Genomic DNA, 12,886 nt, shown 5'->3' on the forward strand with positions numbered 1-12,886 from the left:
TCATCCATGCAGACCATCCTCTGGCAGAGCACGCGGTGGAGCAGCCATCCTCATCAGGAGCGGTATTCAATACCTAGAGCTGCCCGCGTTTCAGCAAGACTGGCACAATGTCCTGTCATCAGGATTGTCAGCCCGCAAGGAGATTTAGACATTGGAGCGGTCTACTTTCCCCCCAGAACGCATAACAGCATCTCACCTCAGTGAGTTCTTCGAGCATTTGGGCCCCGCTTCATAGCAGCTGGAGATTATAACGCCAAACATTCGGTGGGATCGCGCGCCACAACCCCAAAGGAAAACTCTGTTTGGGTACCTGCAACGCCACCGACTGGACTGCCACTCCACTGGCGAGCCCACTCACTGGCCAACGAATCCCCTCAAGACTCCAGACCTACTGGACTTGCTGTGTCGAAAGCATAGGGCATGCGAAGATCAGCTGCACAACAAATGCTGATCTCCTGTCAGACCACTGTGCAATAAACGTGCTAATCAACACGCCAGTCCTCAGGAAAACCCCGCTCAGAAGGCTCACTGGAAATATACCGACCCGCCAAGTTCGCGTCCTGGATGCTCTCCACCTCAATCCGAACCCCATCCTCAACACACCCAGGAACATTGATGAAGCTATCGGGAATCTCACCAGGCAGATGCAAAACGCTGCGGAATTCGCAAGCCCACCGCCACCAAAGACTGCGAGAACACCTAGCAGGGACCTCCACCTCTGGTCCCCGGAAATTGCGGCACTCGTGACTGAGAAGAGGCGTCTCAGGAGAGTTTGGTTCTTGACGCGCAATCCAAGAGACAAAACAGCGCTCAATCACGCCACAAAGGAGTTGAAGGACAAGATCTCCAGCCTACGCCAGGACTCCTTCCTCAGATTCCTCGAGGAACTCTCTCCGGGACCCAGACCACAATCTGTGGAACTTCACCCGCCACATTAAACGACCAGCCAAAAAGGTTTCCGCAGTGCGCCAAAGCAGATGGATCCTGGTGCCTTTCGGATGCTGAAAGAGCAGAAGCTTTCGCCGAACACCTTTACAACGCCTTCTCTCCGTTCGACTGCTGCACTGCCGAAGAACATGCTGAAACAGCCCGGTTTCTCAATAGCCCAAGCTCTCCCGGTCCCCCGTTGGAACCAGTCGACCCTGAGGAAGTTGCGCAGGAGATTGCTCTACTGAAGAACAACAAATCTCCAGGCCTGGATCGTATAGATGCGGCGGCCCTAAAAATGCTCCCATCCCGCTGCACACAAATGCTGGCCAGCATTTACAACAGCTGCTTCCGGCTAGCGGTACTTCCCGGAAGAGTGGAAAAGAGCAGAGGTTATTGTCCTCCTCAAGCCTGGTAAGCCTGAAGCCAATCTCGCCTCCTATCGTCCGATTAGTTTGCTGGCAATCCTCTCCAAAATACTCGAAAGAGTATTTTTGCGCAGAGTATTGCCAGTACTGGATGAGGCTGGTTTGATCCCCGATCACCAGTTTGGCTTCAGGCGCTCCCACGGAACACCAGAGCAATGCCACCGGCTAGTCGAACGGATCCTCGAGGCATTCGAGCAAAAGAAATACTGCTGCGCTGTAATGCTCGACGTGAAGCAGGCATTCGACAGAGTTTGGCATCCTGGACTCCTCCATAAACTCAAATCCTACCTCCCAAGCCCCCATTTTACCCTCCTCAAATCCTACACTGAGGGAAGAGCATTCCAAGTCAGATGCGGAAGTGCAATAAGCCTACCCAGACTGATCAGAGCTGGAGTTCCGCAAGGCAGTGTGCTCGGACCAATACTGTACACCCTTTACACCGCAGACCTTCCCATAATCCCCTCCAGGAACCTAACTATAGCGACTTATGCAGATGACACGGCTTTCCTCGCCTCCTCATCCGACCCACGAGAAGCCTCCGAAACAATCCAAAGGCAAATGGACGCGCTACATCCCTGGCTCAGCAGGTGGAACATCGTAGTGAACGCGGAAAAATCTACCCAAACAACATTTGCACTAAGGAGAGGAGACTGCCCACCGGTCACGCTAAACGGAGTCATCATTCCCAACGCACCCGCACCCAAGTACCTAGGACTTACCCTGGACCGCAGGCTCACTTGGCGTCCCCACATCGTCAGCAAACGCATACAGGCCGATGCGCGTCTGAGGCAGATGCATTGGCTTATTGGGAGAGGGTCCAAGCTAAGGCAGAACCACAAAATCCTGGTGTACAAGGCAATTCTCAAGCCCATCTGGACCTACGGGATACAGCTATGGGGCACGGCAAGCCACACGAATCGCCTGCGTATACAGCGGTTCCAGAATAGGTGCTTGAGAATTGCCTGTAATGCGCATCCCTACCACGAGAATGTCGCCATACATAGGGAACTTGGAATCCCACCAAGTCGCTGATGAAATCTCCAGGCTCAGCGAGAGATACCTGAAAAGGCTCGAAAACCACCCTAACCACCTCGCCACCAACCTGTTAGACAATAGCCAAACAAGCAGACGTCTCATGAGGAGACACACCCTCTCGATCTTCCACAACAATAGACAACACATATAAAACCCGCCACAAATACATGTACAATAGTATCCCTTAAGCTAATGTTCCCCCGCAAAACCATTTAATTATTGTCCACTAGGACAGATTGTTAAATAAAATAAACGCCAACGCTAAAGAAAAAAAAAAAAAAAAAAAAAAAAAAAAAAAAAAAGCAACCGCACTGAGCTGGCCTTGGGACACCTCCGTTATTATTGAGAGATGTACCGCCCCAGTCAAACTCCCTACCTGGCAATGTCTTGAATTGGATCATACCTGAGTAATTGGAGTTATACCAAATTTTCAAATCAAAAATACATAAATGCATCGTTTTATAAAGAATTTGTTTGCGATTATATAACAAACTCGTGATACTTGATCAAGAAGCTTGCATCAAAACCCAATACCATAAGATATAATAAAATATATCCGTATAATGGCTAGGAAATGATACACGTTCCATTTAATCAAGTAAGTAAGGAAACAATAAGAGTAGTGGTATTTCATTGACGATACCAAACCGAGGTCTAATATCTCCCACTTATTCTACACCTCTTATGTCTCCTTACACTGCCAGATTAGAGTCAAGCTCAAAAGGGTCTTCTTTCCCCGCTAATTATTCAAGCCCGTTCCCTTGGCTGTGGTTTCGCTAGATAGTAGATAGGACAGTAGGAATCTCGTTAATCCATCATGCGCGTCACTAATTAGATGACGAGGCATTTGGCTACCTTAAGAGAGTCATAGTTACTCCCGCCGTTGACCCGCGCTTACTTGAATTTCTTCACTTTGACATTCAGAGCACTGGGCAGAAATCACATTGTGTCAACACCCGCTAGGGCCATCACAATGCTTTGTTTTAATTAGACAGTCGGATTCCCCAAGTCCGTGCCAGTTCTGAATTGATTGTTAATTGATAATCGTTATAATTGATAAGAACTAATTGGTTTAACCCAAATAGTATTCTTAAAAATTTTAGCAAGAAAGTTCCACAATTGGCTACGTAACTAAACTATCCGGGGAACAAGTAACTAACATAAATGCTAGAAACTCTATTTACCCAGAACGAGCACATAAACCATGTTATTGTTTCCCAATCAAGCCCGACTATCTCAATCTTCAGAGCCAATCCTTATCCCGAAGTTACGGATCTAATTTGCCGACTTCCCTTACCTACATTATTCTATCGACTAGAGACTCTTCACCTTGGAGACCAGCTGCGGATATTGGTACGGCCTGTTGAGAAGTTTGCGTGTCCCCACCATAAATTTTCAAGGTCCGAGGAGAAAATATCGACACAACAGTATATGTCATGCTCTTCTAGCCCATCTACCATATCTCTCTGCGAAAGACTTCCATGGTAGTACGGCTATAAAACAGAAAAGAAAACTCTTCCGATATCTCTCGACGGCTTCTTTATGGTCGTTCCTGTTGCCAGGATGAGCACGAGGCCCATATTTAATAACAAACGGATACTCAACAGGTTACGGAATTGGAACCGTATTCCCTTTCGTTCAAAATTATTCAAGTGTATTATATTCGCTTTGTTTATATAGTTAGGCATTTTTGTTTTACTTGAAAATTTTCGGCTTTCGCCTTGAACTTAGGACCGACTAACTCGTGATCAACCACTGTTCACACGAAACCCTTCTCCACTTCAGTCCTCCAAGGTCTCATTCGATTATTTGCTACTACCACCAAGATCTGTACCAATGGCAGCTCCATGCAGGCTTACGCCAAACACTTCTACGCATACCATTGTACCTTCCTACTCACTAAAGTTTCAAAATTTATATCACAAGTAATATAAATCATCTACTTTAGCGGTAATGTATAGGTATACAACTTAAGCGCCATCCATTTTAAGGGCTAGTTGCTTCGGCAGGTGAGTTGTTACACACTCCTTAGCGGATTTCGACTTCCATGATCACCGTCCTGCTGTTTTAAGCAACCAACGCCTTTCATGGTATCTGCATGAGTTGTTAATTTGGGCACCGTAACATTACGTTTGGTTCATCCCACAGCGCCAGTTCTGCTTACCAAAAGTGGCCCACTGGGCACATTATATCATAACCTTGAACTTCATATCAAGAAAGTTAAGGTTCTTACCCATTTAAAGTTTGAGAATAGGTTAAGATCGTTTCGACCCTAAGGCCTCTAATCATTCGCTTTACCAGATAAGATTATTTTATATAATATTAAAATGCACCAGCTATCCTGAGGGAAACTTCGGAAGGAACCAGCTACTAGATGGTTCGATTGGTCTTTCGCCCCTATACTCAATTCTGACAATCGATTTGCACGTCAGAACTGTTTCGGTCTTCCATCAGGGTTTCCCCTGACTTCAACCTGATCAAGTATAGTTCACCATCTTTCGGGTCACAGCATATATGCTCAAGGTACGTTCCAGTTAGAGGCATAAATAATATAAATATACATTATACATAACTATATAGAACGCCCCGGGATTGTGTTAATTAGCTATAAATAGCTAAAAAACTAATCCCATTATTAGTCAAGTTAATTACGCTATTAGGTTTACATCCCAATAACTTGCACATATGTTAGACTCCTTGGTCCGTGTTTCAAGACGGGTCCCGAAGGTATCCTGAATCTTTCGCATTGTTAATCATACAAGAGCATATAATAAACACAAAAATCAATGATAATTATGCCATTATATAATTCCGAAAAATTAACGCTCTGTAATAATATAAATCTATCAGCACTTTATCAAATTAATAACATTTATTCTGTGTTAAAATGCAAGCAATTTAATTGGAATAAACTATAAGTTATATTTTATGATAAATTTGGGATATGCTAATAGATTACAATGTCCTTATATGGAAAAAATGCACATTATTCTTAATAATATTATTTAAATATTACAATTTTAATGATGAATTTTCCATAACGGATATTCAGGTTCATCGGGCTTAACCTCTAAGCAGTTTCACGTACTGTTTAACTCTCTATTCAGAGTTCTTTTCAACTTTCCCTCACGGTACTTGTTTACTATCGGTCTCATGGTTATATTTAGTTTTAGATGGAGTTTACCACCCACTTAGTGCTGCACTATCAAGCAACACGACTCTTTGGAAACATCATCTAGCAATCATTAACGTTATACGGGCCTGGCACCCTCTATGGGTAAATGGCCTCATTTAAGAAGGACTTAAATCATTAATTTCTCATACTAGAATATTGACGCTCCATACACTGCATCTCACATTTGCCATATAGACAAAGTGACTTAGTGCTGAACTGTTTTCTTTTCGCTCGCCGCTACTAAGAAAATCCTTGTTAGTTTCTTTTCCTCCCCTAATTAATATGCTTAAATTCAGGGGGTAGTCCCATATGAGTTGAGGTTGTATATATAACTATATTTTGCCATAAATTCTTTATATATAAATGATAAAACAATCAATTAAATTCGTTATAAATAGTTCCAATAGTTCTTGTAAGCAAAGTCATTTTTATCCATTTAACGAACCAACGAAGAATAATAACAAAACCAAGATTTTTCTTTTTCCGAATCATTAATAAGAGACAATTCTAGATGAAAAATATTTCAATTTTTTATGCTAGACATTTCTCAGTATTATTTGATTGAAAAAGAAAATATTTCTCTTCGTTTTTCACATTCAAATGTGAGATAATGTTTTTCATTTCTTTTTTAATATTATGAATAAAATCATTATTTAATCCAATAATATACCATATGCTTATAAAAAATTTATAAACAACTTAATTAGCATAGTCTTACAACCCTCAACCATATGTAGTCCAAGCAGCACTATAAAATTAATTAAAGTACATAACAGCATGGACTGCGATATGCGTTCAAAATGTCGATGTTCATGTGTCCTGCAGTTCACACGATGACGCACAGTTTGCTGCGTTCTTCATCGACCCATGAGCCGAGTGATCCACCGCTTAGAGTTTTATAATTCAATTTTATATAATGTCAATATTGTTTTTATTGAAAGAAATTAAAAATACACCATTTTACTGGCATATATCAATTCCTTCAATAAATTTATTTTTATACCTAAAATAAATGTTGCGAAATGTCTTAGTTTCATATAAGCATTATGTATCATAATAATCTGGTTATGGTTTGCTATTTTGGGTGACACATACTGCAAAATTTATATAAAACATTAACCTGATGGATGACAGGTACAAACATTGTATATTTTAGGTTGTTGCATTAGCCAACGTATGCTCATAACATAGATGAACAATACATATTCGCAACGCGTGTATATTATGGTCCATATACACACACACTTATTTTGATTACCACACATTCAAAATTATTTTTATTTTAATTCGACTTCTACTTTCGAATTTAGTTTAGTTTCTTCGATTTCCATTTTCGAGAATTTGTTTTTATAGGAAACGCCGTTGTTGTAGTAAGTACTGCCACAAATACGCACAGCAACATTAATAATGTTAAAGTCTTTTTATGAGGTTGCCAAGCCCCACATATAAAATAAAAGCCATCTTCATTTTATTTTGACTTTAACTTTTGATTCCGTGGAATCATTTTGTAATATTTTTATTTTGGTAAATTGTATTTATTTGTATTATAACAAATATTTATTAACGATAAGGATATTATACAATAATGATCCTTCCGCAGGTTCACCTACGGAAACCTTGTTACGACTTTTACTTCCTCTAAATAATCAAGTTCGGTCAACTTTTGCGAAACAACCGTAACACGCAAGGCGTCACAGTGATCACGTCCGGAGACCTCACTAAATAATTCAATCGGTAGTAGCGACGGGCGGTGTGTACAAAGGGCAGGGACGTAATCAATGCGAGTTAATGACTCACACTTACTGGGAATTCCAAGTTCATGTGAACAGTTTCAGTTCACAATCCCAAGCATGAAAGTGGTTCAGCGGTTTACCCGGACCTCTCGGTCTAGGAAATACACGTTGATACTTTCATTGTAGCGCGCGTGCAGCCCAGGACATCTAAGGGCATCACAGACCTGTTATTGCTCAATCTCATTATTGCTAGACGCAATTTGTCCATTTAAGAAGCTAGTGTCCTTATAATGGGACAAACCAACAGGTACGGCTCCACTTACATAAACACATTCAAACACAATAAACATTTTACTGCCACCATGAATGAAGGCTACATAAGCTTCAGCACCATAATCCTGAAGATATCTATTTAATATATTTGAGTCTCGTTCGTTATCGGAATTAACCAGACAAATCACTCCACGAACTAAGAACGGCCATGCACCACCACCCATAGATTCGAGAAAGAGCTATCAATCTGTCTTACACACTTATGTTCGGACCTGGTAAGTTTTCCCGTGTTGAGTCAAATTAAGCCGCAGGCTCCACTCCTGGTGGTGCCCTTCCGTCAATTCCTTTAAGTTTCAGCTTTGCAACCATACTTCCCCCGGAGCCCAAAAGCTTTGGTTTCCCGGGAAGCGACTGAGAGAGCCATAAAAGTAGCTACACCCAATTGCTAGCTGGCATCGTTTATGGTTAGAACTAGGGCGGTATCTGATCGCCTTCGAACCTCTAACTTTCGTTCTTGATTAATGAAAACATCTTTGGCAAATGCTTTCGCTTAAGTTAGTCTTACGACGGTCCAAGAATTTCACCTCTCGCGTCGTAATACTAATGCCCCCAAACTGCTTCTATTAATCATTACCTCTTGATCTGAAAACCAATGAAAGCAGAACAGAGGTCTTATTTCATTATCCCATGCACAGAATATTCAGGCATTTGAAGCCTGCTTTAAGCACTCTAATTTGTTCAAAGTAATAGTACCGGCCCACAATAACACTCGTTTAAGAGCACTAGTGCAGGTTTTTAAATAGGAGGAACATATGAAAAAATACAAGTATTTAATCACATATAAGAACTCCACCGGTAATACGCTTACATACATAAAGGTATAGTACTAACCACAATTGTAAGTTGTACTACCCGTATGAAGCACAAGTTCAACTACGAACGTTTTAACCGCAACAACTTTAATATACGCTATTGGAGCTGGAATTACCGCGGCTGCTGGCACCAGACTTGCCCTCCAATTGGTCCTTGTTAAAGGATTTAAAGTGTACTCATTCCAATTACAGGGCCTCGGATATGAGTCCTGTATTGTTATTTTTCGTCACTACCTCCCCGAGCTGGGAGTGGGTAATTTACGCGCCTGCTGCCTTCCTTAGATGTGGTAGCCGTTTCTCAGGCTCCCTCTCCGGAATCGAACCCTGATTCCCCGTTACCCGTTGCAACCATGGTAGTCCTAGATACTACCATCAAAAGTTGATAGGGCAGACATTTGAAAGATCTGTCGTCGGTACAAGACCATACGATCTGCATGTTATCTAGAGTTCAACCAATATAACGATCTTGCGATCGCTTGGTTTTAGCCTAATAAAAGCACATGTCCCATAAGGTTCATGTTTTAATTGCATGTATTAGCTCTAGAATTACCACAGTTATCCAAGTAACTGTTAACGATCTAAGGAACCATAACTGATATAATGAGCCTTTTGCGGTTTCACTTTTAATTCGTGTGTACTTAGACATGCATGGCTTAATCTTTGAGACAAGCATATAACTACTGGCAGGATCAACCAGAATAATGTTTTTCCTTCATATTCCATTCATATTTTTTGAATCGAAATAAGCAATATAATAGATATATAGATTTTTCACTTTATATAATTCCATGATTTTTATTATATTGAATAAAATTCAATATTTCGCCTTTGGGTAAAATTTTAAATATATAAATATAAGTAAAAAATCTATTCGATTACGGCCATTTTTATATAGCATTCGTAATCCATATTTTCATTTTTAATTTATACTTGTTTTACCAATATAACAAGAATTTCATATAATTATTGTAATATATATGTTTCTATAATTTTATCTTTTTATATATACATATTTCATTATAAAATATCATTTTATTTCCAACATACATAATTATTGTATCCACACATGTACAATTTTTGTTTAACCAATATAAATATTAAGTTAAATCATTTGCATTTTGAAGATAAATTTAAAATTTATCTCTTTTCATATATCTCTCTGGTAATATATAACATAAAACCAAGCGCATATGATAATATTTCCACATTTAATATATAATTTTATATTTCTTTCATAAGAATCCATATTTGTATTATACCGTAACGATATAATAATCCAACTATACGGCAGGTAATAAATTAATATTTGCCTGCCTCCAAAAATTAACGATAATATATGGAAACGATTTGTTATTCTATATATAATAGAAACTTGACTTTTGTTTCAACGATATTATCTAAAAAGCGTATATTCCTATTATCCGCGGAGCCAAGTCCCGTGTTCTATAGAACTGAGAAACAAATTTGTACGGATAATAATATACTTTATTTTATGTAACCAATATAAACATAATCCGAAATAAATATTTCGAATAATGCGGGAGGTCGGCAACCACTGCCTACCTATAGTAGTTTTTGAACCCGCTGTCCTCAAAGCGGGTATTTTCAATTCCGTTTGCCACCCAACATACGGTCTATTCTCTTATATATTAAGAGATTATAGGAACATTTCATTTTTTTTCCATTATTCATATATAATATGATTATTTTTTTTTTTATACATATAATAAATATTAATTTTTATATGTTTATTATTTAATTTACTCATATAATTGCCAAATTCATATGAATACATAAGTTTTGAACAATATGAGAGGTCGGCAACCACTGCCTACCTATAGTAGTTTTTGAACCCTCTGTCGTAATTCCGGTCGTTTACACTACTATACCCTCTCACTATAATGGCTTTTCTCTATAATACTAAGAGAATATGGGAATATCTCAGCATTTTTTCCCATATACATATAATAATTAACCATTTTCATATGTATATTATTTAATTTAATCATATAATTGCCAAAATCATATGAATACATAAGTTTTGAACAATATGAGAGGTCGGCAACCACTGCCTACCTATAGTAGTTTTTGAACCCTCTGTCGTAATTCCGGTCGTTTACACTACTATACCCTCTCACTATAATGGATTTTCTCTATAATACTAAGAGAATGTGGGAATATTTCAGCATTTTTTCCCTTATACATATAATAATTAATCATTTTCATATGTATATTATTTAATTTACTCATACAATTGCCAAAATCATATGAATACATAAGTTTTGAACAATATGAGAGGTCGGCAACCACTGCCTACCTATAGTAGTTTTTGAACCCTCTGTCGTAATTCCGGTCGTTTACACTACTATACCCTCTCACTTAAATGGCTTTTCTCTATAATACTAAGAGAATATGGGAATATCTCAGCATTTTTTCCCATATACATATAATAATTAACCATTTTCATATGTATATTATTTAATTTAATCATATAATTGCCAAAATCATATGAATACATAAGTTTTGAACAATATGAGAGGTCGGCAACCACTGCCTACCTATAGTAGTTTTTGAACCCTCTGTCGTAATTCCGGTCGTTTACACTACTATACCCTCTCACTATAATGGATTTTCTCTATAATACTAAGAGAATGTGGGAATATTTCAGCATTTTTTCCCTTATACATATAATAATTAATCATTTTCATATGTATATTATTTAATTTACTCATACAATTGCCAAAATCATATGAATACATAAGTTTTGAACAATATGAGAGGTCGGCAACCACTGCCTACCTATAGTAGTTTTTGAACCCTCTGTCGTAATTCCGGTGGTTTACACTACTATACCCTCTCACTTAAATGGCTTTTCTCTATAATACTAAGAGAATATGGGAATATCTCTGCATTTTTTCCCATATACATATAATAATTAATCATTTTCGTATGTATATTATTTAATTTACTCATACAATTGCCAAAATCATATGAATACATAAGTTTTGAACAATATGAGAGGTCGGCAACCACTGCCTACCTATAGTAGTTTTTGAACCCTCTGTCGTAATTCCGGTCGTTTACACTACTATACCCTCTCACTTAAATGGCTTTTCTCTATAATACTAAGAGAATATGGGAATATCTCTGCATTTTTTCCCATATACATATAATAATTAACCATTTTCATATGTATATTATTTAATTTAATCATATAATTGCCAAAATCATATGAATACATAAGTTTTGAACAATATGAGAGGTCGGCAACCACTGCCTACCTATAGTAGTTTTTGAACCCTCTGTCGTAATTCCGGTCGTTTACACTACTATACCCTCTCACTATAATGGATTTTCTCTATAATACTAAGAGAATGTGGGAATATTTCAGCATTTTTTCCCTTATACATATAATAATTAATCATTTTCATATGTATATTATTTAATTTACTCATATAATTGCCAAATTCATATGAATACATAAGTTTTGAACAATATGAGAGGTCGGCAACCACTGCCTACCTATAGTAGTTTTTGAACCCTCTGTCGTAATTCCGGTCGTTTACACTACTATACCCTCTCACTATAATGGATTTTCTCTATAATACTAAGAGAATGTGGGAATATTTCAGCATTTTTTCCCTTATACATATAATAATTAATCATTTTCATATGTATATTATTTAATTTACTCATACAATTGCCAAAATCATATGAATACATAAGTTTTGAACAATATGAGAGGTCGGCAACCACTGCCTACCTATAGTAGTTTTTGAACCCTCTGTCGTAATTCCGGTCGTTTACACTACTATACCCTCTCACTTAAATGGCTTTTCTCTATAATACTAAGAGAATATGGGAATATCTTAGCATTTTTTCCCATATACATATAATAATTAACCATTTTCATATGTATATTTTTTAATTTACTCATATAATTGCCAAAATCATATAAATACATAAGTTTGAACAATATCAGAGGTCGGCAACGGTCTTTCCTCTATAATACTAAGATAATATGGGAATATTTCATCATTTTTTCCCTTATACATATAATAATTAATCATTTTCATATGTATATTATTTAATTTACTCGTATAATTGTCAAAATCCTATGAACACATAAGAGAATACAATATGAGAGGTCGGCGCAACCATAATATAGTAGTTGATGACGAGGTGTTTGGCAACTTGACACAATCCATTAAAGTCTTTATATTAATTATATGAAAGGGACAATATCATATGCGTCACTAAATTGATGACGAGGTGTTTGGCAACTTGATACAATTCTTTAAAGTCTTTATATCAAAAATTATATGATAGGGACAATATCATATGCGTCACTAAATTGATGACGAGGTGTTTGGCAACTTGACACAATTCATTAGAGTCTGTATATTAATTATATGATAGGGACAATATCATATGCGTCACTAA

At 37.9% G+C, this 12,886-nt stretch overlaps 2 non-coding genes across 2 annotated transcripts; both read right to left on the bottom strand.

The window, feature by feature from the left end:
* Positions 1–6,282: 6,282 nt before the first annotated feature.
* On the bottom strand, positions 6,283–6,461 carry LOC116802504. The gene has a single exon (XR_004362755.1). It is a non-coding gene; the product is annotated as a 5.8S ribosomal RNA (ribosomal RNA).
* Positions 6,462–7,148: 687 nt separating this feature from the next.
* LOC116802505 lies at positions 7,149–9,143 on the bottom strand. The gene has a single exon (XR_004362756.1). It is a non-coding gene; the product is annotated as a small subunit ribosomal RNA (ribosomal RNA).
* Positions 9,144–12,886: the final 3,743 nt, after the last annotated feature.

This window comes from Drosophila sechellia, unplaced genomic scaffold (genome assembly GCF_004382195.2).
Source record: "Drosophila sechellia strain sech25 unplaced genomic scaffold, ASM438219v1 U_15, whole genome shotgun sequence".
Classification (NCBI taxonomy): Eukaryota; Metazoa; Arthropoda; class Insecta; order Diptera; family Drosophilidae; genus Drosophila; species Drosophila sechellia.